This window comes from Eumetopias jubatus, unplaced genomic scaffold (genome assembly GCF_037043125.1).
Source record: "Eumetopias jubatus isolate StellerSeaLion01/CBP00866 unplaced genomic scaffold, mEumJub1_p1.0 scaffold_1, whole genome shotgun sequence".
NCBI lineage: Eukaryota > Metazoa > Chordata > Mammalia > Carnivora > Otariidae > Eumetopias > Eumetopias jubatus.
In genome coordinates, this window is record NW_028274807.1 from 121,994,376 (window position 1) to 122,017,671 (window position 23,296).

Below are 23,296 nucleotides of genomic sequence, written 5' to 3' on the forward strand. Positions count from 1 at the left end.
TAACAGGTCTGTGTATTTCTGTATAGTCAAATAGGAATTGGTTTTGTTGACTGTTTCTTTTGCTGTGCAAACACATCTGTACCTCTGAAACAAATAATACATTATATGTTAAAAAAAGAAGAAGAAGAAGATGATGATGATGATGATAGCAGGAGGGGAAGAATGAAGGGGTGGAAATCAGAGGGGGAGACGAACCATGAGAGACTATGGACTCTGATAAACAAACTGAGGGTTCTAGAGGGGAAGGGGGTGGGGGATGGGTTAGCCCGGTGATGGGGATTAAGGAGGGCATGTACTGCATGGAGCACTGGGTGTTATGCACAAACAATGAATCATGGAACACTACATCAAAAACTAATGATGTAATGTATGGTGATTAACATAACATAATAATAAAAAAAATAGGAATTGGTTTTACAGTATGTTTCACTGCCTTCACTGGTGCAGTCTACCGATTGCTTTTACTGGAAGAGCAAGCCCAACAAGCAGGTCCCTCTGCAGCATCTCCGTCAGACTCAGGGGAAGGGACGCAGGCAGCGTTGTTCTCTCTGGGCCATTCAGGGACAGAGAATATTTCAACTCATTCTTACCACTTAATAAAGAGGACTTGGGGACCACCTCAGGTCCCCATGTTCTCTTAGGAAACTAGTTCAAATCTTCCTCCCCCCGTCATGACTCCCTACAAATGGAATCTGCCTGGGAGTGGAAGGCTTTCCTGGAAGTTTCTGAATCTCTTCGGCATGGCTTTCAAAAGCACTACTCTGCTAACTGTTCTGAGGCTCGAGCTTTGCTCGAGCTTTGAGGGGTGAGGCAGGCTCCGGCTGCAGCCCAGGGGTCTGGGAGTCCGTTGGGGGTGGAAAGGAGAAGGCTACGAACAGCTGCTCCTCCCTCCCCACTGGGCCTGCAGAGCTGGGATCCGAAAGGTACCACACGGTGCTTTAAAGTGGTTCTACACTTTGGAAAAGCAGATGGATTTTGCTGAGGTTTGTGTAAAATGAGCTGCTTAGCAAATCACTGCCATCTAATTATAAAATCATGTTTTTTCTCTCTTTTCTAAATGTATAGGTCTACCATGTAAACGGGGTTCGCTTTGGACAGGTGTGACGACACTGCTCTGCAGCCTGGCCTGAACATGCAGTGGTCCAGGCAGGTGCTTCTGAGAGCAGATCAACTTTTTGGACAAGGGTTAAATCCAAAAGCGCCCACTCAGCCCCCTCCCCCGGCTCCCCGGTGGTTTCTCCCCAGCTATGGGCAACCTCGGCAGAGGCCCAGGCAGCACCTGCTCAATTAGTGGGGGACGGGAAGCTGAAAGAGCCCGTACACGGAAACTCAGGAGCCAGGTTCCAAAGCCCGCCTCAGGCCGAGGACAGGCCCAAACCAGCCAGGCCCAATGACCAGGGATACGGCTGAATTCCTGACCTACCCGCGCAATGGATTGAGTGTAGACTAAATTGCTGCATCTGTCCATTTTGGGCATGGGCACATGGTGTTTGTTATACGATCCTTTATATTTTCATTTTTTTATTTTTCAAAATTAAAAAATAGACCAAGTGCCCAAACGATTTAGGGGTTCGCAGTTGACTTATAAGATTAACGGGAGTCGGGGAAAACCACCGCCACCCAGCCGCTCCGCCTCTCTTCACCAACCAGCCGCCTCATCACACCATCCAGCATAGGCTGCTCTGTCCCCCCTCCTCGTGAAGGCTTTGCTCCCCGGCAGCACCGGTCATGTGTGGTCAGACTGCTGAGGGGCAGGCCCCATGAGCGCTAGGAAACGAGATGTGTCATTTTTGGTCATCCAGTTCTGTAAGCGGCACAGTGTAACAGAAGGAGCATGTGCTTGGGGACCAGATGGACCTTGGTCAGACTCCTGGGCTCTGCTTTTCTCAGGCTTTGACTGGACGTGCCCTGTTCAACCTCCCTGAGCCTTAGTTTCCACATACATAAAAGGCTAATGGCAATTGCTGTGAGGCCTAGATGTGGCTAATATAGTGTCTAACCTAGGGCCAGCCCACAAGTCTTTGTTGAAAGGAGGGAGGGAAGGAGGAGGGGGGAAAGAAGGGGGGAGGGGAGGGAGTGAGAAGTAAGGGAGGGAAGGAGGAAGGGAGGACAGACAGAGACTGACTGTCTTTAAACCATGCCATTTGAGGAGCCGCTGAAAAAAGTGGAGCTGGTGCTGGAGAAAAGCATGACTGTCAGAGATTCATGCGGGACAGATCCAGTGGGGGCAGCTTAAGGGGAGAAAGGAAAGAACTTTGTAAGGACGAGAGAATCCCCAAATGGAAAAGTGGACGGATTTGGGGGCAGTAAGCTTCCTATCTCTAGAAGGGTCCAGCTGAAGCCAAGGGAGTAAGGGAGGGACTGTAAGGGAGAGACTCCCTTGAAAGTTTCCCAGCCTTTATTCAAGGGGTCACTTTCCTGTTTGGGCCATATTTGTTTACTACTGAACTATTACTGGCTTAATCTTTACCTTAAAATCATAATACTTTGGGGCACCTTGGTGGCTCAGTCAGTTAAGCGTCTGCCTTTGGCTCAGGTCATGATCCCAGTGTCCTGGGATCGAGCCCCGCATCAGGCTTCTTACTCAGCAAGGAGCCTGCTTCTCTCTCCGCCTGCCACTCCCCCTGCTTGTGCGCTCTCTCTTGCTCTCTCTCTCTGTGTCAAATAAATAAGTAAAACCTTAAAAAAAAAACACCATACTTTTCATTTACTTTTATTTTTTTTAAGTTTTTTTTTTTTAGTAATCTCTATATGCAACATGGGGCTTGAACTCACAACCCTAAGATCAAGAGTCACATGCTCTTCCGACTGAGCCAGCCAGGTGCCCCTACCATATTTTTTAACTTAAAACCTTTCTCTAGCCTTAATTTGAACAAAATATCCATTTTTTAAAAATGGGTTTGATGTGATGCCTGTATTTTTATAATATATATAAATAAGTGTATTAAAATGAAATGATGTTGTATGTGCCCCACCTAAAATTATCTCCCTGACCGCTCTGAGAAATGTGCTCTACAGGATCTGAATCTAGACTAACTACGCTCCAGGGGCCCCTTCTGGATCTATGATTCTGTTATCTGAGGTTGCTTGAATATTGATGATGCTCTTAATCCTTATGGCCCTTTCTGGTCTCCCAAGCATGTTCTCATCTGTGTCTTTCATCTAATCCCATGACAACCCTGAGGGCAGGCAGATAAGTCACAGATGGCGCCTGGGTCTCTGCAGCATGGGATGTACCCAAGGCCCTCTAGATAGTCACAGAAGACCAGAACCAGGGTGCAGAGTCCCCACCTCTCCATCCTCTCCTCATGCTACCACCACACGGCTGCACAGCCAAATCCAAATCCATCCTTGGTGCTCTCCCAAATCTCATTAGCACCACAACACAGATGTAAATCATGGTGTTTTACCCATCTAGGTAGCCAGATGCCAAGCTCTGGAGATGAAAATATGCCCCTCTGAGACCCACAATAACACTTCAGCAACCAGCAACGACCTACATTGTCATTTGGCCTTCTGGCCATCAGCAGGCCCCACCTAGAAAAGCTACCAAAAATACCAAAGGTCAATGAGAGGGACATTAAGAAGTTAAATACACACTGCTACTTCATGAACCCTCTAAGTGGGTTGGCTGCAGAAAGCTGCCTTGGATGGTGCCAACCCGGCGCTCAGTGGTGGGGGCCCGGGGGTGGAGTCTCTGGGAGCAGGCGAGGCCACTCTCATCACGTGCAATAGAAACACCACCCAGAAGACTGCAGATGAGCACCAAAGTATGCACGGCAGGCGCCGAGGGGTGCAACACGGCTGTCACCTCATCTCACCTCAGCTCTGTTGTCTGAAGCAGGCACCAACAACTGGCCCGCTCATTTTCACTCTTAACACCTGACTCTACGATCCCAGGCCGATAGCCTAGCTGTGAGGGCAGAGCTGCAGAGCCTAGAGTGGGTCTTCAGTAACCACTAGTGACACAACGTGGCTTAGACCAGGGCATCTAACCTGGAATCTAGGGCTTGTTTTCAGAGATCCGTGAATCCCCTGAATTGTATGCCCAACTCTGTACACCCAGGCAACTTTTCTCTGGGCTTCTCACTGGCATACTGAAGAGACTGTGACCCAATAAGGTAAAACCATCGCTCTGGTCACCAGAACCTCAGCCTTCTTGGCTGCCTTTCCCATGCAAGAGCTTGCGGGAAGGGGCACTAATATCCAGTGTCTGTGTAGAGCATCCTCACAGCTTCGGCATCCTTGGAAGATCTAAACTCTGCTTAACCTACTATTCCTTGGGTTTTGTTATTTGCAGCCAAAAGCAGCCCCACTGATCCAGTGCCGTAAGGCCCAGTGGTAACAACCAAGACGATGAAGGTTGGCAAGGCCTCAGAGTCCATCAACAAAATTCCTCTCGCACCCTGAATTTTCTGCGTAGTCCCTAGACAATGGATACTTGCCAGATGCCCCAGGGCACAGGGTGCTCTCCCAGCTCCTTCTTTTGTCCCAACGCCACACAAAGGTAACTGTACCTCTTACGTGCCTTGAGCCTGACAGGTACAGAACCTCTGCAACTCAATGCACACTTCTGATGCTTGAGAATATTCCAGCTTTGCACATTTAGGTCACATAAGTGTGGTTTGTACAAATTATACAGAGTGCATGAGCAGGTATGTTTTCAATCACTTGCAGGGAGGAACACTCTGTGCGGGGGCATTTCATTGGTAGAACTGATTACACCAGGTGTGAGATATAAAGCGGAGGTCATGTTCCCTGAGAACTCACTTGATCCAACAGGCTGGTCACCATGCAAATCTGACTTGATGTGAGGACCAGTCACCCCAGGAGCTAGCTCAGCTCATCCGAGTTTGGTAGTCCTCCCTGGTTCCAGGTAATCACTCAAACTCCGAAACCAACCCCAGAGATCTGTCACTTTATAAGCAGCTCAGATCAACTCAAAGTGTGAAATACCTATGGTTAGAGCTAATAATAAAATAAAAGTTATACCCGCCACAAAAATGTCTTCTGTAGGTGAAAGTATGAGTAGTGGAAAGTGCAAACTGCCTTTTGCGAGAGCAAAGCAGGCACACCCTGGAAGACTGTCTCTTGCCTCACTGGGGTTCAGCAGGGGGCTCTGATCCTCTTCTCCATAAAGAAATGTTGAGGCCAGGGGTCGGGGGTGGGGGCAGTTTCTACCAGAGCACCTGGCTTACTCAACACCACCGCCTCCGCAAGAGGCTGGCAGACCCTGCAGCCTTGAAAACCCCAGAGCATCAAAGCCCAATACCTCCTGACCTGGCAGAGAAAGTACAAACTACACCATAAACCGCAGACAGAGAAACTCACTGGCTGCTGAGAGTGAGAACAGACCCAAGGTTGAAAACCACCGCCCGAAACCTTTTCAGCCCCAGTCAGCAGGGACTTGCAATTTACAGGAAATTAGGAGATTTATAAAATGTTAGGCAGCTCAAGTTTCTTCCCTGGGAAGAGAAGCAGAAGAAGCTCTAAGAACTGTCTCCGTGAAATGCTTTGTTCACTGCAAAGCCCCTGACACATGTCAGTTATTAATACCAAAAGGTCACCACCCCACACTTCAACCAACCCGTGCTTGTCAACCGAGCAAAAGCTTAGGACAGGCTGCACCTGGAGCCCTCAAGTCCAGAACAGCCCGACTCTAAGGTGAGGAGCCTGAACAGCCACATGGTCTCAAGGTAGGATCTTGGGCAAGTTACTGATACTTTCTAGCCACAGCTTCCCATCTGCATGTGGGGATTACAATAAACTTCTGGGAGTCTTGTCAAGTGACCAGCAAGAGCAAGCACACTCTGGTCAAGTGCCTGGTCTGTGTGAGCCCTGCTGGTGCCGCTATTATAGTCGGGCTTCAGGGTTTTTAAGTCAGATCTCCCTTATTACTCTTTTGCGGCTAGAATTCTGAGCCTCGTCAGTCATTCTCTCTGATCAGGTCCAGGATAGAGTGTGTGTTTTGTAGATGCAAGAACCATTTAGCTCAAGGAGGTTCGGTACCAGCAGGGGCCCGTAGGGCGGGGGTGGGGGGGTGGGGGAGTGGGGGGGTGGGGGGGTGGTAGGGGAATCCCAGAGCTCTGAGATCAGGGCCCGATGAAGCGGCCCTTGTCCATCTCTCCAGACTCCGCTTTCTCCAAGGCCAGCACAGACCTCAGTTCCAGCCACAGAGTGTAATTGGGTGTTCAGCGCCCACACTCCTGCCAGGTATCACCTCCTCTAGGAGGCCTTCCCTGACCTTCCACGCTGTCTGTCCCACAACCCCTTCTCTTCCCTGATCCCGTTGTTGACCACACTGCACTGTCGCTCATTTTTTTGTCCTTACCTTCCCCGCAGAGCAGTAATGGGCACCGTGCCCCACTCAGTTACCCCAGCCAGGTCCGGTCAATGAATGAGCCGGGCCCCAGTTGTGAGCAGAGCCCCAAGCCCCGGGCGCAGTGAAGGGTTGTTTGTGCGGCAGGCTGCTTTTTATTATTGAGATAAATTTGACAACACCCGCGGCGGATCCCTGCCCACGTTAACGCCATTTTAAAACGGGAGAAACAGTCCCCCCCCCGCCCCCCCGCCACCTCCCCTGCCGCTCTAGTCATGCCGCCCACCACCCCGCTGGTCCTCGCCGAGGCAGATAAGAAACCGAAGGGCGGTTCCATGAAAGGGGCTCTTTGGGCGGTGGACAGGCCCTCCCCGCTGGGGTCTCTATTGTGGCGGGTTTCTCGATCGCACAACGTTACGCCGGAGCCTGCGGTGGGGGGCAAAAGGCCACTCCCCGCCAGTCCCCGGGCGCACTCCGCGCGCGGTGAGCGCGGCAGGGCCCGGGGGCGGCCACACCTCCCGCCCGGAACAAAGCGCCGGGCGGGACCCTACTCCCCTCCCCAGCGGCTGCGACCACTCACCCCGCGCTCCAGCCCCGGGTCGGCTCCGGCCCTCAGGCCGCCTCCTTCATGCTCGCGCTGCCGAGGAGGCAGCGCCGCGCCCGGCCAGCCCCACTGCAGCCGGACTGGCGGCTCCCGGCCCGCCGGCCCTCTGGCCGCTCCCGCCCGTCCCCGCCCCGGCGCCTCCTTAAAGCGACCGCGCAGCCCGCGCGCGCCCCGAGCGCCTCGCGCGCCGCGCATTCCTTATATTGCAACAGCGCCTGCTAAAAATAGAGCGCCGCGGCGGGCGCCGGCGGGGGGGGGGGGGCCGGCGGCGCCGCGACCCCGCCGCCCCCGCGCGCACCCGGGCCCCCGGGATGCGCGGCTCGGCCGCTCAGTCCTGGCCACCCGCGCCGATTCCCCCCCGCCGAGCCCACCCCACCTCCCCCGCCGGCTTCGAGCAGGGCCCCAGCCGCCTCCCCTGCGACCCCGCGCACTTACCCGGTCAGAACCTAGCTCCGCGGCGCTGGCTTTAAAGTGGACGCAGAATGGGAAATCGCTCGGGCCTCTTTAAGAGCCTCTGTGCCCCAACCTTGGAGTCTCCGCTCTGGCCCGACCAACTTCTGAGCCTACCGACGCCTCCCCAGTCCTCCCCAGTCCTTAGCGACCCCGGCCGTCACCTCAGCCGCGTTCGTTTCGAATCCCGGGACGTGTTTCTTCCTAGATCCTGACCCAGCGTGTCTTCCCCCAAGGCCTTCTTGGTGCACCATTCCTGGGCCCCAAGTTCGTTCAGGTGGATACGACGGGCACAGGCGACACTCGTGCTCCATGTCATTGTTTCAGTTCTAACTCCTCTCCATCGATGACATTTTTTTCCTTATTTTAAGAAAATGGAAATATAATTCACATACCATAAAACAAGACTTTAAAAGTGTACAATTACGTGGTTTTTAGTATATCAGCAAAGTTGCTGGACCATCACGATTTTTAATTCCAGAACATTTTCATGCCGCCCCCCTCCAAAAACCTTACCCATTTGCAGTCACTCCCCGTCCCCATCCCCCCAGTCGGTGGAAACCACTCATCTACTTTCTGTCTCCATGGATTTGCCTACTCAGGACATTTCATATAGATGGAATCCTACCACATGTGACGTTTTGTGACGGGCTTCTTTCACTTAGCATTAAGTTTTCAACGTTCATCCATGTTGCAGCATGAAGCAGCACCTCATTCCTTATTATGACCAAATAATATTCCAATGTATGTATACACTGCATTTTGTTACTCCATTTCACGTGATGGACAGTTAGGTTGTTTGTATTTTTGGGCTGTTAGGAATAACAGCTCCTATGACCATTCGAGTACAATCTTTATAGGAACATGTGTTTTCACTTCTCTTGGTGGTATGCCTAGGAGTAGAACTAGAGTAGAACTGAAGTAGAAGTAGAATTGTGGGTCATATGCTTAGCTATGTTTAACATTTTGAGGAACCCCCAACTGCTTTCCAAAGCACCTGTACCACATTCCCACCAACGATGTGCGAGAGGACCAATGACTCCGCATCCTTGCCAATGCTGTCTTTTTTATTATAGCCACCCTACTGGGAGTGAAGTGATAGCTCATTGTAATTTTGATAACTGGTGTCATTTTTGAGGACTTTCTTGTAGGTGGACCTTGATGACTTGGAACCGTTTTACATATCCAGGGAACTCCATCCCCTTGTCATTTTTTAAAAAGATTTTATTTATTTATTAGAGAGAGAGAGAGCACAAGCTGGGTGAGGGCAGAGAGAGAAGCAGACACCCCGCTGAGCAGGGAGCCCCATGTGGGACTCGATCCCAGGACTCTGAGATCATGACCCTAGCCGAAGGCACTCAACTGACTGAACCACTCAGGCGCCCCTCACCCGCTTGTCATTTTGAGAGCTTCACCTTCTACCCCAAGCCTAATCTGATGTAGGTTTTGATTGGCCTCTCAGGTACCCATGCAGCCATTTGGGGAGAGCCGTTGTGTCCCCCCACTTCCACTTGCTGCTCTGAAGTCCCCATGGACCCTAAGAGTCCCCATGCTTTAGGTGCTATCAAGTATCGTACCTTGGTAGGGAGTAAAAGAGCTGGCTGAGGAAGGGGCTTGAGGGAGAGATGCTCATTGTGACCGGCTGGGTCTTGCTCTGAACCTGCTTCTTCTTCTTCCTTCCATTTACCACAAGCCTTGGGGGGAGACTGGCAGAGGTCTGTGTGTCCTGGTTGTCTGTCAGCCCCTCCTGGGCTCCGTCTGTCAAGAAACATCCTCTCCTGGGCCCTGCCTGGCACAGGGCTCTGTTGCCCTCAGCTTGAGCTGAGACAGTGCCTGAGACTGCAGGGTCATGGGATCAAGCCCTGCATCGGACTCCCTGCTGGGCAGGGAGCCTGCTTACTCCCTCTCCCACTCCCCCTGCTTGTGTTCCCTCTCTCGCTGTGTCTCTCTGTCAAATAAATAAATAAAATCTTTTAAAAAAATAAATAAAAAAATAAAAATCCGTCTCCTCAGAAATGGAACTGAAACAGCTAGTAGTCACACACAGGTACCTGGGATTCTCTAATGCAGGTTGTGGCTGAGGGCTTACAACAGGGCCCTTGTCCCATTTGGGCTGCCTCCTCTGCTCTTTGAACCCTGAAATAAAGTATGCTCAGTTGCCGGCAGACAGGGGCACTGAGCAGGAAAATGAGGCCTGAGTTTGACAGTTCATTCACTGCCAGAGCACCTCCTGTGTGCCGGGTGCTGTGCAGAAGCCTGCCTCCAAGCAAACTGAGTGCCAGCCGAGGGTAAATGGTGTGGAAGAGAGAGGTCCCAGGTCCTGTGGGGGCCCAGAGGAAGGGTACCCAACCCAGAGTGGGGAGGGTGTGGGTGCCCAGCACAGGCTTTCTGTGAGCGGTGATGGTTGAGCCAGGGCTTAAGGGACAAATAACACTCAGCTAGACTGAGAAAGGAGAAACCCTTATATGCTGAGGTATGACTGAGCTGAAGTCTTCCAAAACTCCTGCAGATCCGCGTGGCTGACCAGGTGTGTTTGCAGCAAGGTAGAAGGCCAGACTCCTGGCCCAAAGGACTCCTGGCCAAAAACCCAGACTGGGCTCAGGCCCAAGTTTCAGGGCCTGAAGTCCAAGGCCAGCCACAGGGCCAGGAGCCAGCTCTTGCAATAGGGCAAAGACAGGAGTTGCTTGGCTGACCCAGAGCAGAACTTTCCGGCTCAGAGACACAAGCAAATGTACCACATCCACTGCAGTGTCTTGGGCTGGTCTCTCTGCCCCAAGGCTTGCTGAGTGCCATGCCTCAGAGCAGACCCAAACTGGTGCCTGGGGGTTCAGTGCACAAGCCTAGAGGGCCTGGGGATTTCAAGGGCCAGGAGCCAGCCTGGTCATTGTGGCACAATGTTCTTCCAGAACTCTCTGCCCCACTGCGGTCCCTGGGGGCAAAAGCAGCTCTGAACTCCTGAGCACTCACAGTGTGCCAGGCATGGGCATAATGATGAGTCTGCACATTTCCCAATGACCTGTGCTGGTCTTACCTACACTGTCTTAATAAGGAGACACAAGCCCAATCCCATCCAGCCAGTAGACTCAGAGTCAGGGACTTCTGACCACGGAGCCCATACTCTTTTGCCTATGTCTGGTAGCCTCGACAGGCAGGTCAATTGTGTTTGTGTTTGTTGTTAGGAAAGCAGGGAGAAGGTGAAGTGGATACTAGTCTCCTCAGGCTTGTGGCTAGACTTAGATCTTTTGCTGACCCCGAAGCACCAACCATGGGTTAGCAGAAGAGCCTCACCCCACCCCCATGCCTGTTCATCCCCTCAGCTGGCTTTTCTTCTGGGCCAAGCACAGGCTTTTGTTCGCTGGGCTACCCATGATATGGCACCAAGAATGACATGGTCTTCTCTCAGGGTTCTCATGGCTCGTACCTATCCAAATTCAGTCATCTCTCATCTTCAACTCTCCCTGCTACCCCCTCTGCACATCCCCAGCTGCCCCAGCCCCATGAGGAGATAGACCTCACAGGATTTTCTTCTCTGATGCTTATGGTTCCTGATGCTTGTGGTTTATCCCTCTCATAGACTCCCTCTTGCTTGCTGGGGCCAGAAAAGAATCAGTCCCAGGCATGGCCACACTTCTCCAAAAAGGTGTCCGTACTCAATTAATACATTTGTTCTGATCATTCGTTTTTCTCCCCCTTAGCTCTTCCTCTGTTTAAACTAAAGTCTAGTGGCTTTTAAACATTTTTGGCTGCAACCCATAGAAATGAATAGGTTTTACACTGAAAACCAAATACATATACACACAAGTGAAACAAAAATTTAATGAAACTATTTATCTTTACTATATGTGATATACTCTATTCTATTCTGTTTCATTTAAAAATGCTATCAAGACCTATTAAATTGATTTTATGCCCCATTAATGGGTTGTGACCTACAGTTTGAAGAACATTGAACCCAGATATTTTGACATTCAGAGCCTCCAGTTAGGGATATTACAGCACAAATTTGTCAAGAAAGAAAAGTCAACTCTAAGATTTTGAAATACATGCTACAGACAGAAGTTCAAAAAGAAAAGAGTTTTGAATCTCAAAAGCCTAGATTTCTGGGGCACCTGGGTGGCTCAGTCGGTTAAGCATCTGCCTTCAGCTCAGGTCATGATCCTGGGGTCCTGGGATCAAGTCCTGCATCGGGCTCCCCGCTCAGCAAGGAGTCTGCTTCTCCCTCTCCCCACCCGGCCTCCCCTGCTCGTGCTCTCTCTCGCTATCTCTCTTTCTCAAATAAATAAATAAAATCTTTAGAAAAAAAAAAAAAGCCTGGATTTCCTCTTCTAGGCAGGATGTAGTAGGTTGTGGCAGGCCAATGGTCCTACCACAACAAGATGAGATGAGTCTCTCCAGCTGTCCCCTCACTCATCTCCCTGGACATTTGCCAGTTTGGGGCATTGCCTAACAATCAAGCTTTGCCCAAAAGAAAGATCTCTAATAGAGGAAAGGAAACCAGTAAAGCTATGAGTGGCTACATGGTACTAGAATGAAAAATGGGAACATGGAGGCTTTAAAAACACAACCCCATTTTCTCCACAGGACATTTGCTGAGTTCTGGGTCTGAGTACATCCAAAAAGCAGAGTGAAATCTTCCACAGTCTTACAGCACTTAGAAAACAAAGTCTCTCTAAGAAGAAAGGGCATGCCTCAAACAAAAGGCCAGCTCCTACCTCATGACATTTGCCAGATTTTGAATCTACAAGGGGACAGAATCTAGACAGTTGGATTAGGAACCTCTGAAGGGCACAACTGAATCTCCACAGTCCCTCATGGCTGAGGGTACAGAGACCTGCAAGGCTCTCAATCAAAATCCACGTGTGAGGAATACGGGTAAACAGAGATAGACTGTTTTGCAAAAACTGAAATCCAGCCTCAGCTCAGCTTAATCCTTCACCAGACTGAGACAATCATCCCTCATGGTCATCTGCTTAACAGAGGAAAGAAGGAACATTCTGTGTAGCAAATTATATCATCTGCAGTCTCTATACCTCTTACATACAATGTCTGCATATAATAAAAAATAATCGGGTGAAGAGGCAGGAAATGATAACGATAAGCAAGAGAAAAAATAGACAATAGAAGCAGACACACAGATCTTTCAGATGTAGGAGTTAGTAGATAGGACTCTAAAATAACTGATTCTAGAAGCACTGGAACTCTCAGACATTGGTGGTAGAGGTGTAAAACTGTATATCCATGTATCAGCCAGAGTTTACTCAGGATACAGAAACCACACAGTAATTTGGACAAGGAAATTTTAATGTAAATAATTTTTAAGTATAAAAGGTGCTAAGAGGAAAGGAGAATTCTAAGGAATATAATTATAGCAGATACAGGGAGTAGCCTCTGGGGCTGAAGCAGAGCACCCAAAGAAGGAACAAACCTATATGAGGTCCCTCCTCACCCTCTACCCCCAGGCTGAGGTCCACACCTTGTTGGAGACAGTGTAGCCATGACTCCCTGGATGATGAAGAAGTTTGTTGCAGATGGAATGCAGGGAGAGCATTCCTCTTGGGTACTGAGGGAAGCCATCCAGGGAAAGGTGCTGCACTATGGAATTTGCTGGAAAACTTCCCACAGGATGATTCATTCAAAAGCTGACCTCTGTGGTGCTGGAGGAAGCTGTCAGTGGAGACGTGCTGTGTGTTTCTGGCTGCCACGTGTGCAGGAACCATGTGCTGCAGGAACCCAGCAGGTGAGCACATCAGAGCCAGGAAGAGAAGCCACTTTCTCCTGCAGTGGCAGTCAGTACCCTCTCCTGACAAAGCTTAACAATGTGCCAGATGGCAGAAGAGAAATGTTTACAGGGTCCAGCTTCATTATCACAGAGCAGGTAATAAGGATGGGTTTGGCACTGAATGGCAATAAATTGATAACTGGCACAATCAGCCTTGAAAGTAGAACCTACTATAGCTAAACATACATCTACCTTCTGATTCAACATTTCTACTTCTAGGTACATACTTAAGAGAAATGAGCAACTATGTTCACCAAAAAACATATATAAAAATATTTATAGTAGCTTTAGTCATAATGGCCTAAACGTGGAAACAACCAAAATGTTTATGAACTGGAGAATGAATACATAAATTGTGGTCTATTCATATAATGGAATACTATACTGCAATAAATAAGAATGATGTAGTGATACATAAGCAACATGAATAAATCTCACAGACATTATATTAAGTGAAAGGAGCCAGATGGAAAAGACAACATATATGGGGTCCAGTAAATAGTAAAACCAACTGATGGTGATAGAAGTCAGAATAGTGGTTATCTCTTTGGGGCAGGGGAGTGATGCCTGAGAGGGAAGGAAGTACCAGAAATATTATGTATCTTGATTTGGGTGATGGTTACATGGGTATATGCAAGTATGAAAATTCATCAAACTATGCATTCACGATTAGCATGCTTTATGTGCCGTTGCATGTGTGTTATACTTTGAAAATTCAAAATATCCTCACTTAGATTAATATGTTGAATAAAACAGAAGAAGAGGTAGGTAAAATAGATAAAAGGAAAGGAAATGTCACTAGATACGTAGACTCTACAAAAAATAAAAATAGAAATAAAATGCACACTCTAGAACTTATAAAGTCTACTAATGGAAATCAAGAACTCATTGGATGAGTTAGTAGCAGATTGAACACAGCTGAGCACAGGATTACTGAACTTGGAGACAAATTAAAAAATACACTGAAATGAAAGCACAGGAAAAAAGACGGAGAAAAAAAGAGATAATAGTATAAAAGATAAGCAGGCCATATACTAGTGTCTAACATTCATATCACTGGAGTCCCAGAAGGAGAGGAGAGAGAGAATGCGACAGAAGCAATAGTCAGAGAGGCAACAGCAAAACATTTTCCAGTGGGTGAAAGACATCAAATTCATAGATTCAAGGAGTTTGATGAATCCCAAAGAGGGTAAGCACAGAGAAAACTGATTGCAGGCACATCATAGTTAACTGCTGAAAACCAGGTAAAACATAATTTTTACAAAGATTTATATATTTGAGAGAGACAGAGACAGCACAGATGTGAGTGGGGGGAGGGGCAGAGGGAGAGGGAGAGAGGGAATCTAAATCTGACTCCTCACTGAGTGGGGAGCCTGGCACGGGGCTAGATCTCACGACCCTGAGCTGAAACCAACAGTAGGATGCTCAGCCAACTGAGCCACCCAGGTGCCCCTCAAACATAATTTTTAAAACATCAGATATCTTCCTTCATTGAGAAAATCCTTTGATGAACATTTCGTGGAGCTAAGAAGAAGCAGAACTGGGGTGAGAGCCATTATTCCCTGCCACACAAACGATGTGCCGGGGCCTGGCCTCTCAACAGGAGACATTCTGCAACTAAGAGCCTGAGCCCAGCATCCTGAGCATCTCTCCTCGTTAATCACCCAACCCCAGCTGGCCAAACAATGGAGAAATGATCGTCCTTTATAGCCACATGTGTTCGTGAGTCATAGTATTTGAAATATTGTAATACCAAGTTAGAAAAGCAAAAACTGCCTGGAATTTGAACCTGAAATGCAGGATTTATTAATTTCCATTTAGCCCCATTCTCTGGAATCCAATGAAATTACCCCTGCTAACAAATAAGACCGAAAAATTTTAAATCTTTGATGGTTAAAATTTTAAAACATTATTTTCACACTAAAACAAATGTGGATATTGTATGTAGTATTTCAAAATACGTATACATCTTAGCAAAGTTTGGAGAACCCAGAAGGCCATTGAGCATGGCCTCTAATGCCTGTGGCAGTCATTCAGGAAGCCCCAGGGGGCACCTGGAGAAGCAGAGTCTTGAGTAATGAGATCTGTGTGACTCACACAGATCCAGGTCTGCCTCAAAAGCTTCTTTTGTCTGCCCAAAAAGATGGGCAAGGAGTTCTGTTCTAATGAGAAGTTAGATGGGAAAGAAGTCCTGCTCTCTAATCTCCCAGGAGAGCCTAAACAATCAAGGGGCAACGCTCATTACCTCTTGGGAGGTATCAGGAGCTATGAAGGTCTGAGATTTTATCCTACTTGCAAGCTAACAAGTGATCTTTCCATAGTTTTATAGACACTAGCAGAAAACGTGAAACTCCTGGGTCAGAGGTGAAGGATAGGTTATTATGCACAGTAGTCATCAGGGTATTTGCATTTTTGCACAGGATTCCTCAACCTTGATTCCCAGAGGACGATGCAAAGAGGGCCAGGTACACCTGCACATGCAGTGGGTTGTGTTACAGAAGAACTCTGAGCTTTGGGAAACAAAGCTTTCACACTGGAGAGTGAGTATGCTTGCTGTAGAGGGAGACATGACCTCCATCTTCCAAGGCTGTAAGCAAACCTGCCCTTTGTTTCATTTTTATTTATTTATTTTTAAAGATTTTATTCATTTGAGAGAGAGAGAGAGAACGAGCATGCGGAGGGGCAGAGAGAGAGCCGAGAAGCAGACTGCCACCGAGCTGGGAGCCCAATGCCGGGCTCGATCCCGGGACCCTGGGATCATGACCTGAGCTGAAGGCAGACGCTTCACCAACTGAGCCACCCAGGCACCCCTGCTCTTTGTTTTAGAAGGAGATGCTATCTCTATCTTTCAAGTCTGTCCACTGTGTAAACATTCCTGAAAAGCAAGTTGAGAATAAACAGTCAGTGCCTCTGCTTGCAAAATGTGCAGAAACGTGAGGCAGCCTTGGAGGAATGCTGCTGACAGGAACCTGGGATCAGACTACTGTGCATGGTGCAGATGTCTCCTTGCTATCTCCTTTAACCTCTGGATAAGCCTGAGTGGTGAGCAGCACAGGGCTCACTAGTCCTGCTCATGAGGGATACCCAAGGCTCTGTGGTAAGAGTCACTAGAAAGGAGCTGAAGTCCCCTGCCCTACAGGGACTCAGAATACAGATCAGCAGTTTGATGGGACCCCTAGTGACTGCTACACTGTGAAAAAAAAAAGCTAGACTCCGATGCAGGTTGGTGGACTCAGAGACAGGTTGCTTCCATTTTGTGGCTCACTAGTTTGTTTTCAAAGTCAGCCTCACAATCAACAAAAAACTACTAGAACTAATGGGCAAAGTTAGCAAGAATACAAAGTCAGTATACAAAACCCAGTGTATTTCTTTCTTTCTCCTTTTTTCTTTTTCTTTCTTTCTTTCTCTCTCTCTCTCTCTCCCCCTCTCTCTCTCTTCCTTCCTTCCTTCCCTTCCTTCCTTCCTTCCTTCCTTTCAAGATTTTATTTATTTATTTGACAGAGAGACAGCAAGAGAGGGAACACAAGCAGGGGGAGTGGGAGAAGGAGAAGCAGACTCCCCACTGAGCAGGGAGCCCAATGCGGGGCTCGATCCCAGGACCCGGGGATCATGACCTGAGCTGAAGGCAGACGCTTAATGACTGAGCCACCCAGGCACCCCATCTTTCTTTTTTTTTTTTAAGATGTTATTTTTAAGTAATCTCTACATCCAACATGGGGCTGGAACTTACAACCCGGAGATCAAAAGTCACATGATCTGCCAACTAAGCCAGCCAGGCACCCCACAAAATCCAGTGTATTTCTATGAACTGGAAGGACATAATTGGAAATGAAGTAAAAACATAAAAGCAATTTCATTAATAATAGCATTAACAAACATGAAATACAAATGACTTCCAACAACTATAAACTTTGCTGAAATGAAAGAGTAAATAAATGGAGGGGCGCCTGGGTAGCTCAGTTGATTGAGTGTCTGACCCTTGGTTTTGGCTCAGGTCATGATCTCAGGGTCCTGAGATGGAGCCTGCATGGGGCTCCACACAGCACAGAGTCTGCTTGGGATTCTTTCCCTCTTCCTCTCCCTCCTCCTCTACCTCTCCCCCACCGAGCTTGCACACATGCACACGCTTTCTCTCAAATAAATAAACAAATAAATAAAATCTTTTTTTTTTAAAAGAGTAAATAAGTAGAAAAATGCCATATTCACAACTGGAAGACTCAATATTATTAAGATGTCTATTCTCCTCATGTTAATCTCTAATTTAATGCAATCCCAATCAAATTTCCAACAGGATTGTTTAAGAGATACTAACACACATTCTAAGATTTGTATGAAAATAGCCAAAACAATTTTCAAACAGAAAAACAAAGTTAGAGGAGGACTCAGATGACCTGATTTTAAGACTTACTATGTCTTAGCTCAGGCTGCTATAACAAAATACTCTAAACTTATCAACAACAGAAATTTACTTCTCACAGTCCTTGAGGCTGGAAGTCAGAGATCGTGATGCCAGCAAGCACAGGTGAAGGTGAAGGTGAAGGTGCTCTTCCTGGTTGCAGACTGCTGACTTTTCATTGTGTCCTCGCAGGGCAGAAAGAGAGCTAGCTAGATCTCTGGCCTTCTTCTTTTTCTTCTTATCTTTGACCCTCTTTACCTCTTTCTCCAATCCTACATTCCTGGTCTCTGGACCAACAATCTGTTCTTTGTATCTACGAGCTTGTTTTTTGTTTGTTTGGTTGTTTTGTTTTGTTTTCAATTCGACATATAAAAGGGATCATACAGTATTTGTCTTTGACTTATTTCATTTAGTGTAATGCCCTTGAGGCCCATCAATGTCACAAATGGCAAGATTTCATTCTTTTTAACGATTGAATAACATCCCATTGTATATATACACCACAGTCTTTACCCATTCATCCGTCAGTGGATGTTTAAGTTCGTTTCCATAATCTCGGCTATTGTAAATAATGCTACGATGAACATGAAAGTACAGATATTTTTTCAGGTTTGTGTTTTTGGTTTTTTTTAGAAAACACCCAGAAGCAGAGCTGCTGGTTCATATAGCAGTTTTATTTTTAATTTTTTGAGGAAACTCCATACTGTTTCCCATGGCGGCTGCACCAATTTCATTCCCACCAACAATGCACAAGGGTCCCCTTTTCTCCACATTCTCACCAACACTTGTTATTGCTTGTCTTTTTGATAATAGCTATTTCTAACATGTATGAGGTGATATCTCATTGTGGTTTTGACTTGCATTTCCCTGATGATTAATGATGTTGAGCATCTTTTCATGTACCTGTTAGCCACCTGTGTGTCTTCTCAGGAAAATATCTATTTAGATCCCCTGTCCATTTTGTAATCGGATTGCTTTTTGCTATTGAGTTGTATGAGTTCTTTATATATTTTGGATATTAGCCCCTTATCAGATACATGATTTGTAAATATTGTCTCCCATTCAGTAGGCTGCTTTTTCATTTCCTCCATTTGGATGGTTTCCTTTGCCATGCAGAAGCTTTTTATCATGATGTCATCCCACTTATTAATTTTTGCTTTTGTTGCTTTCTTTTCTTTTGTTGTCAAATTAAAAAAATAATTGCCAGGACCTATGTCAAGTTGCTTACTGCCTATGTTTTCTTCTAGAGGGTTTATGATTTCAGTCTTACATTCTTTAATCCATTTTGAGTTAATTTTTGTGTATAGTCTAAGAGAGTGGTCCAGTTTCACTCTTTTGCATGTGGCTGTCCAGTTTTTCCAACACCATTTGTTGAAGGGACTATTCTTTTCCCCACTCTATATTCTTGGCTCTTCTGTCGTAAATTAATTTACCATATATGCATAAGTTTATTTCTGAGCTCTCTATTTTGTTCTATTGATCTGTGTGTCTGTATTTATGCCAATACCAAACTGTTTTAATTACTATAGATTTGTAATATAATGTGAAATCAGGAAGCATGATGCTTTCAGCTCTGTTCTTTTTCTTTTTTTTTTTTTAAGATTTTATTTATTTGACAGAGAGAGACACATCGAGAGAGGGAACACAAGCACGGGGAGTGGGAGGGGAGAAGCAGGCCTCCCGCTGAGCAGGGAGCCCAATGCAGGGCTCGATCCTGGGACTCTGGGATCATGCCCTGAGCCAAAGGCAGACACCCTGGGATCATGACCCGAGCCGAAGGCAGACACCCAACAACTGAGCCATCCAGGCGCCCCAGCTCTGTTCTTTTTCAAGATTGCTTTGGCTATTCTGAGTTTTTTGTGGTTCCATACAAATTTTAGGATGGCACATGGCAGGGCAGAAAGAGAGGTAGCTAGCTCTCTGGCTTATTCTTAAAAGGGCACTAATTCCATTCACGAGAGCTTTGCCTTCATGACCTAACTACCTCCCAAAGGCCTCACCTCCAAATACCATCTCATTAGGATTAGGGTTACAACATATGAATTTTGAGGGGACACAAACATTCAGTCCACAACACTATACAACAGTAGTCAAGACAGTGAAGTACCAGCATAAGGATACATAAATAAATCGGTGGGATAGACTAGGGAGTCCAGAAAGAAACTCACACTGACAACCAATTGATATTTGACAAACATGCCAAAAAACACGATGGAGTAAAGCAAAGTCTTTTCAACAAATGGTATTTGCATAACAGAAATCCATACGGGGGGGAAAAAAAAAAGAAAAAGAAATTTGACTCCTACCTCCCATCTCATAGAAAAGGTAATTAGAAGTAAACTGTGGAACACCCATTCATGAAACATGCAGCAAAAACAAGGAACAAAATGTTGATACATGAAACAACTTAGATGATTCTCCAGGGAATTATGCTGAGTGAAGAAAAGCCAATCCCCAAAGTTTACATGCTATATGCTATGATCTATATATCATTTTTTAAGTGACAACATTTTAGAAATGGAGGACAGAATAGAGGTTGTCAGAAGTTCGGGGGAGAGATAAAGGAGAGAGGTGGGTGTGGCCAAAGGGCAACACAAAGGATCCCTGTGTTCAGGATCCTAACTATGGTGGTGGATACATGAACCTACACAGATGATAAAATTATAGACACACACACACACACACACACACACACACACAGGAGTACAACTAAAACTCAGAAAATCTGACTAAGACAGGTGGATGGTATCATTGTCAATATCCTGGATGTGATATTAGGCTATAGTTTTGCAAAATGTTACCATTGGGGAAACAGGGCCAAATGCACAAAGGATTCCATGTTATTCTTACCACTACATGAACCTACAATTATCTCAATAAAAATTTCAGTTAAAAAATGAACTTGAGATGGATCATAGGCCTAAATGTAAATTTTTAATAAGTCCTGTCATTATAACTTTTTTATAATTCCTAGGAGAAAATAAAGGGAATATCTTCATGACCTGGGGGTTGGAAATCCTTAGGAAAAGATTTCTTAAACAGGGCAAAAAACTCCAATAAACATAGAATAAAAACTGACAAATTAAATTTCATCAAATTAAAAACATCTCTGGTCATTAAAGCCATCCTGGTCACATGGAGCTGGCAGATGGGGGCAGAATGTGGGGGGTTCAGAGGTGGCACCCGTCACTGCCGCCCTGATGGAGGAAAATTAATGGAATGGCTCCATCTGGCTGCCAGGGCTGGGGGTAGCCACCGTGAACTTTGCTGGGGAAGCTGCCTCTCAGCGACGGGCCTATGCTGTGAAAACAGGATGACACCTCAAGCAATAATGGCGTGACTATCAACAAAATTTGGAAGACGTTCTCTCTCTCCACCACATTCCTGAAATGTAGGTATTATACTCCCCATTTTAAAGACTAGGAAACTGAGTCTGAGGAAGTTGAAGTAAGGTTCCCAAGCTCACACAGCTTGTAGGTGGTGGGTCCAAGGACCCAACCCACGTCTGTGAGATTCTAATGTTCCCGGTTCTACTACTCCTTGCTGCCTTCCTCAGAGCCATTCATAGTAGGGACACCCTGTTATTTATGTTAAAAAGAAACCATAATATCTGGAAGCAGAGAGGTGTCAATATGTATACATTCTTATCAGCTAACATGAAAACTGGAAACTATTTGGTTTTGTGATTTGCTCTTAAAGTGAGTAAGTTCATTGTTGTTGCACACAGTCATGACACAATTCTAAGTGTTTAAATAAAGAAAATGCTCCTGGCATCCAATTTGGATCACAGAAGGGTTTCCCTGAGTAAACCATCATCTTGTGGTAATAAACATAACTTGCAGGAGAAAGAATAATTTTTGTTTGTTTTTTCAATCTTTCAGACACCAAAACACAGCAGTAACCTCTAAAGTTAGAAGTTTTTGCATTAAACAAAAGCAAAACAAACAAACAACACTTTCCTTAGGGCAGGACTTTTGGGCAAAGCAATCCAATTACTGATGGATATCATAAAATATGTAAAATATTGAACTTTCATTAAATCAAGGTGTAAAAAGCTGGGGTGATCTATTTGGGGAAAATTGAGGAGGCTCTATATTGTCCAAATTGTGCACTTTTGAAAGTAAAAAGGGTTGCTATTGATAATTGCACAGGGCAACAGGTATAAAGATGTGTGGTCACCCTAAATTTGTTCTGTGGTTTAATTTGGCAAAGATGTGACTACATTTTATGGTGGACACCAACCAGTGGTGAGAAATCAAACCCTTTCAAAAAGAACAAAAAGTACTTTTCAGTGTCCTGGCAGTATTTTTCAGTGTCCTGACTTGAATTTTATTTTGGAAATGAAGTTCTAAGGGAGATTTCAAACCATTCAAGAGCATGAGTAACCACCACTCAGTGGCAACAAACATCACTTGCATTTAGTAGACCCAATTAGCAATGCTGTGTCTTAGAGACACTCTGTATGAATGTGCCTCAGTTTGCTTATTCACTCACCTATTCAGGACATCTTGGTTATTTCCAATTTAGGGTGATTGTGAATAAATCCGCTATAAACATTACATACAGGTTTTTGTGTATACCGAAGTTTTCCAATCAATTGGATAAACGTGCAGGAGCATCATTGCTGGATCATACAGTAAGACTACATTTAGCTTTGTAAAAAACTGCCCAACTGCCTTCCAAAGTGGCTGTATACCATTTTGTATTCCCACCAGCAATAAATGAGAGTGTCTACTGCTCTGATGCTCTTCACCAACTTTTGTGAACCAATATTGTCAATTTTGGGGGTTTTAGCCATTCTAAAAGGTGTGTAGAAGTATCTCATTATTGCTCTAATTTGTAATCCCTAATTTATTTATGTCTATGATCCATTTTGAGCTAATTCTTGTAAAAGGTGTAAGGTCTGTGTCCAGATCCAATTATTCCAGTACCACTTTTTCTCCATTGACTTTCCTTTGCCCCTTTGTCAAAGATCAGTTGACCACATGAGTATGGGTCTGTTTCTGGGCTCCGTTCTGTTTCTCCCTCTGCCCCTCCCCTCTGCTCACGCTCTTGCTTGCTCTCTCTCTCTCTCAAATGAATAAAAGAAGGAAATTGCCCTGCAGGTAAGCCTCAAGGGGGCGCTTGCTTCTAGCACTTGGTTGGGGGTTGGGGTTGAGGAGTGGAAAGAAATGTATAAAAGTGATTATCTTAAAAGAAAAAAAAAAAGCAAGGGGAGCTGCAGAGGGAGAGGGAGCGGGAGCTGAAGGCAGACACTTGATGACTGAGCCACCCAGGCGCCCACCACCCCTTTATTTTTTTAACTTATCTGTGTCTTTATATTCGAAGTGAATTTCTTGGGGCAGCTGGCTGGCTCAGTCTGAAGGGCATGCAATTCTTAATTTTGGGGTCATGAATTCGAGCCCCACGTTGGGGGGTAGAGATTACTTAAATACATAAAACTTAAAAAAATAAATAAAGTGAATTTCTTATAGACAACACACAGTTGGGCCTTGTTTTTTGTTTTTTTTTTTAATCCATTGACACTCTTTTAATTGGTATAGACTATTCACGCTATGTTGGTAACTGTTTTCTATTTGCCCCACTTGACTTTCATACATAATTTTGAATTTATAATTGTGTATTCTTTGTTAAAGGGAATCCCTTCAGATCCCTCAAAACCTGGAGCCACCCCTGGCTGGCATGCAGTAACAATAGAAAAGCTGCACACCAGCTCTGGTTGGGCTGGAGGTATGCAGGGCTTCGGGG

At 46.1% G+C, this 23,296-nt stretch overlaps 1 protein-coding gene across 2 annotated transcripts in view; it reads right to left on the bottom strand.

Annotated features, from left to right (window-relative positions):
* Positions 1 to 7,434, bottom strand: part of MRAS (muscle RAS oncogene homolog) — a 50,937-nt gene extending 43,503 nt beyond the window's left edge. The window contains exon 1 of one of the 2 annotated variants that reach the window (XM_028099019.2): positions 7,359 to 7,434. The gene's annotated coding sequence lies outside the window, so the exon portion shown is untranslated. Of the gene's footprint in view, positions 1 to 6,899; positions 7,016 to 7,358 lie in introns of those variants that run through there. The other variant, XM_028099018.2, reaches the window with a different exon arrangement.
* Positions 7,435 to 23,296: the final 15,862 nt, after the last annotated feature.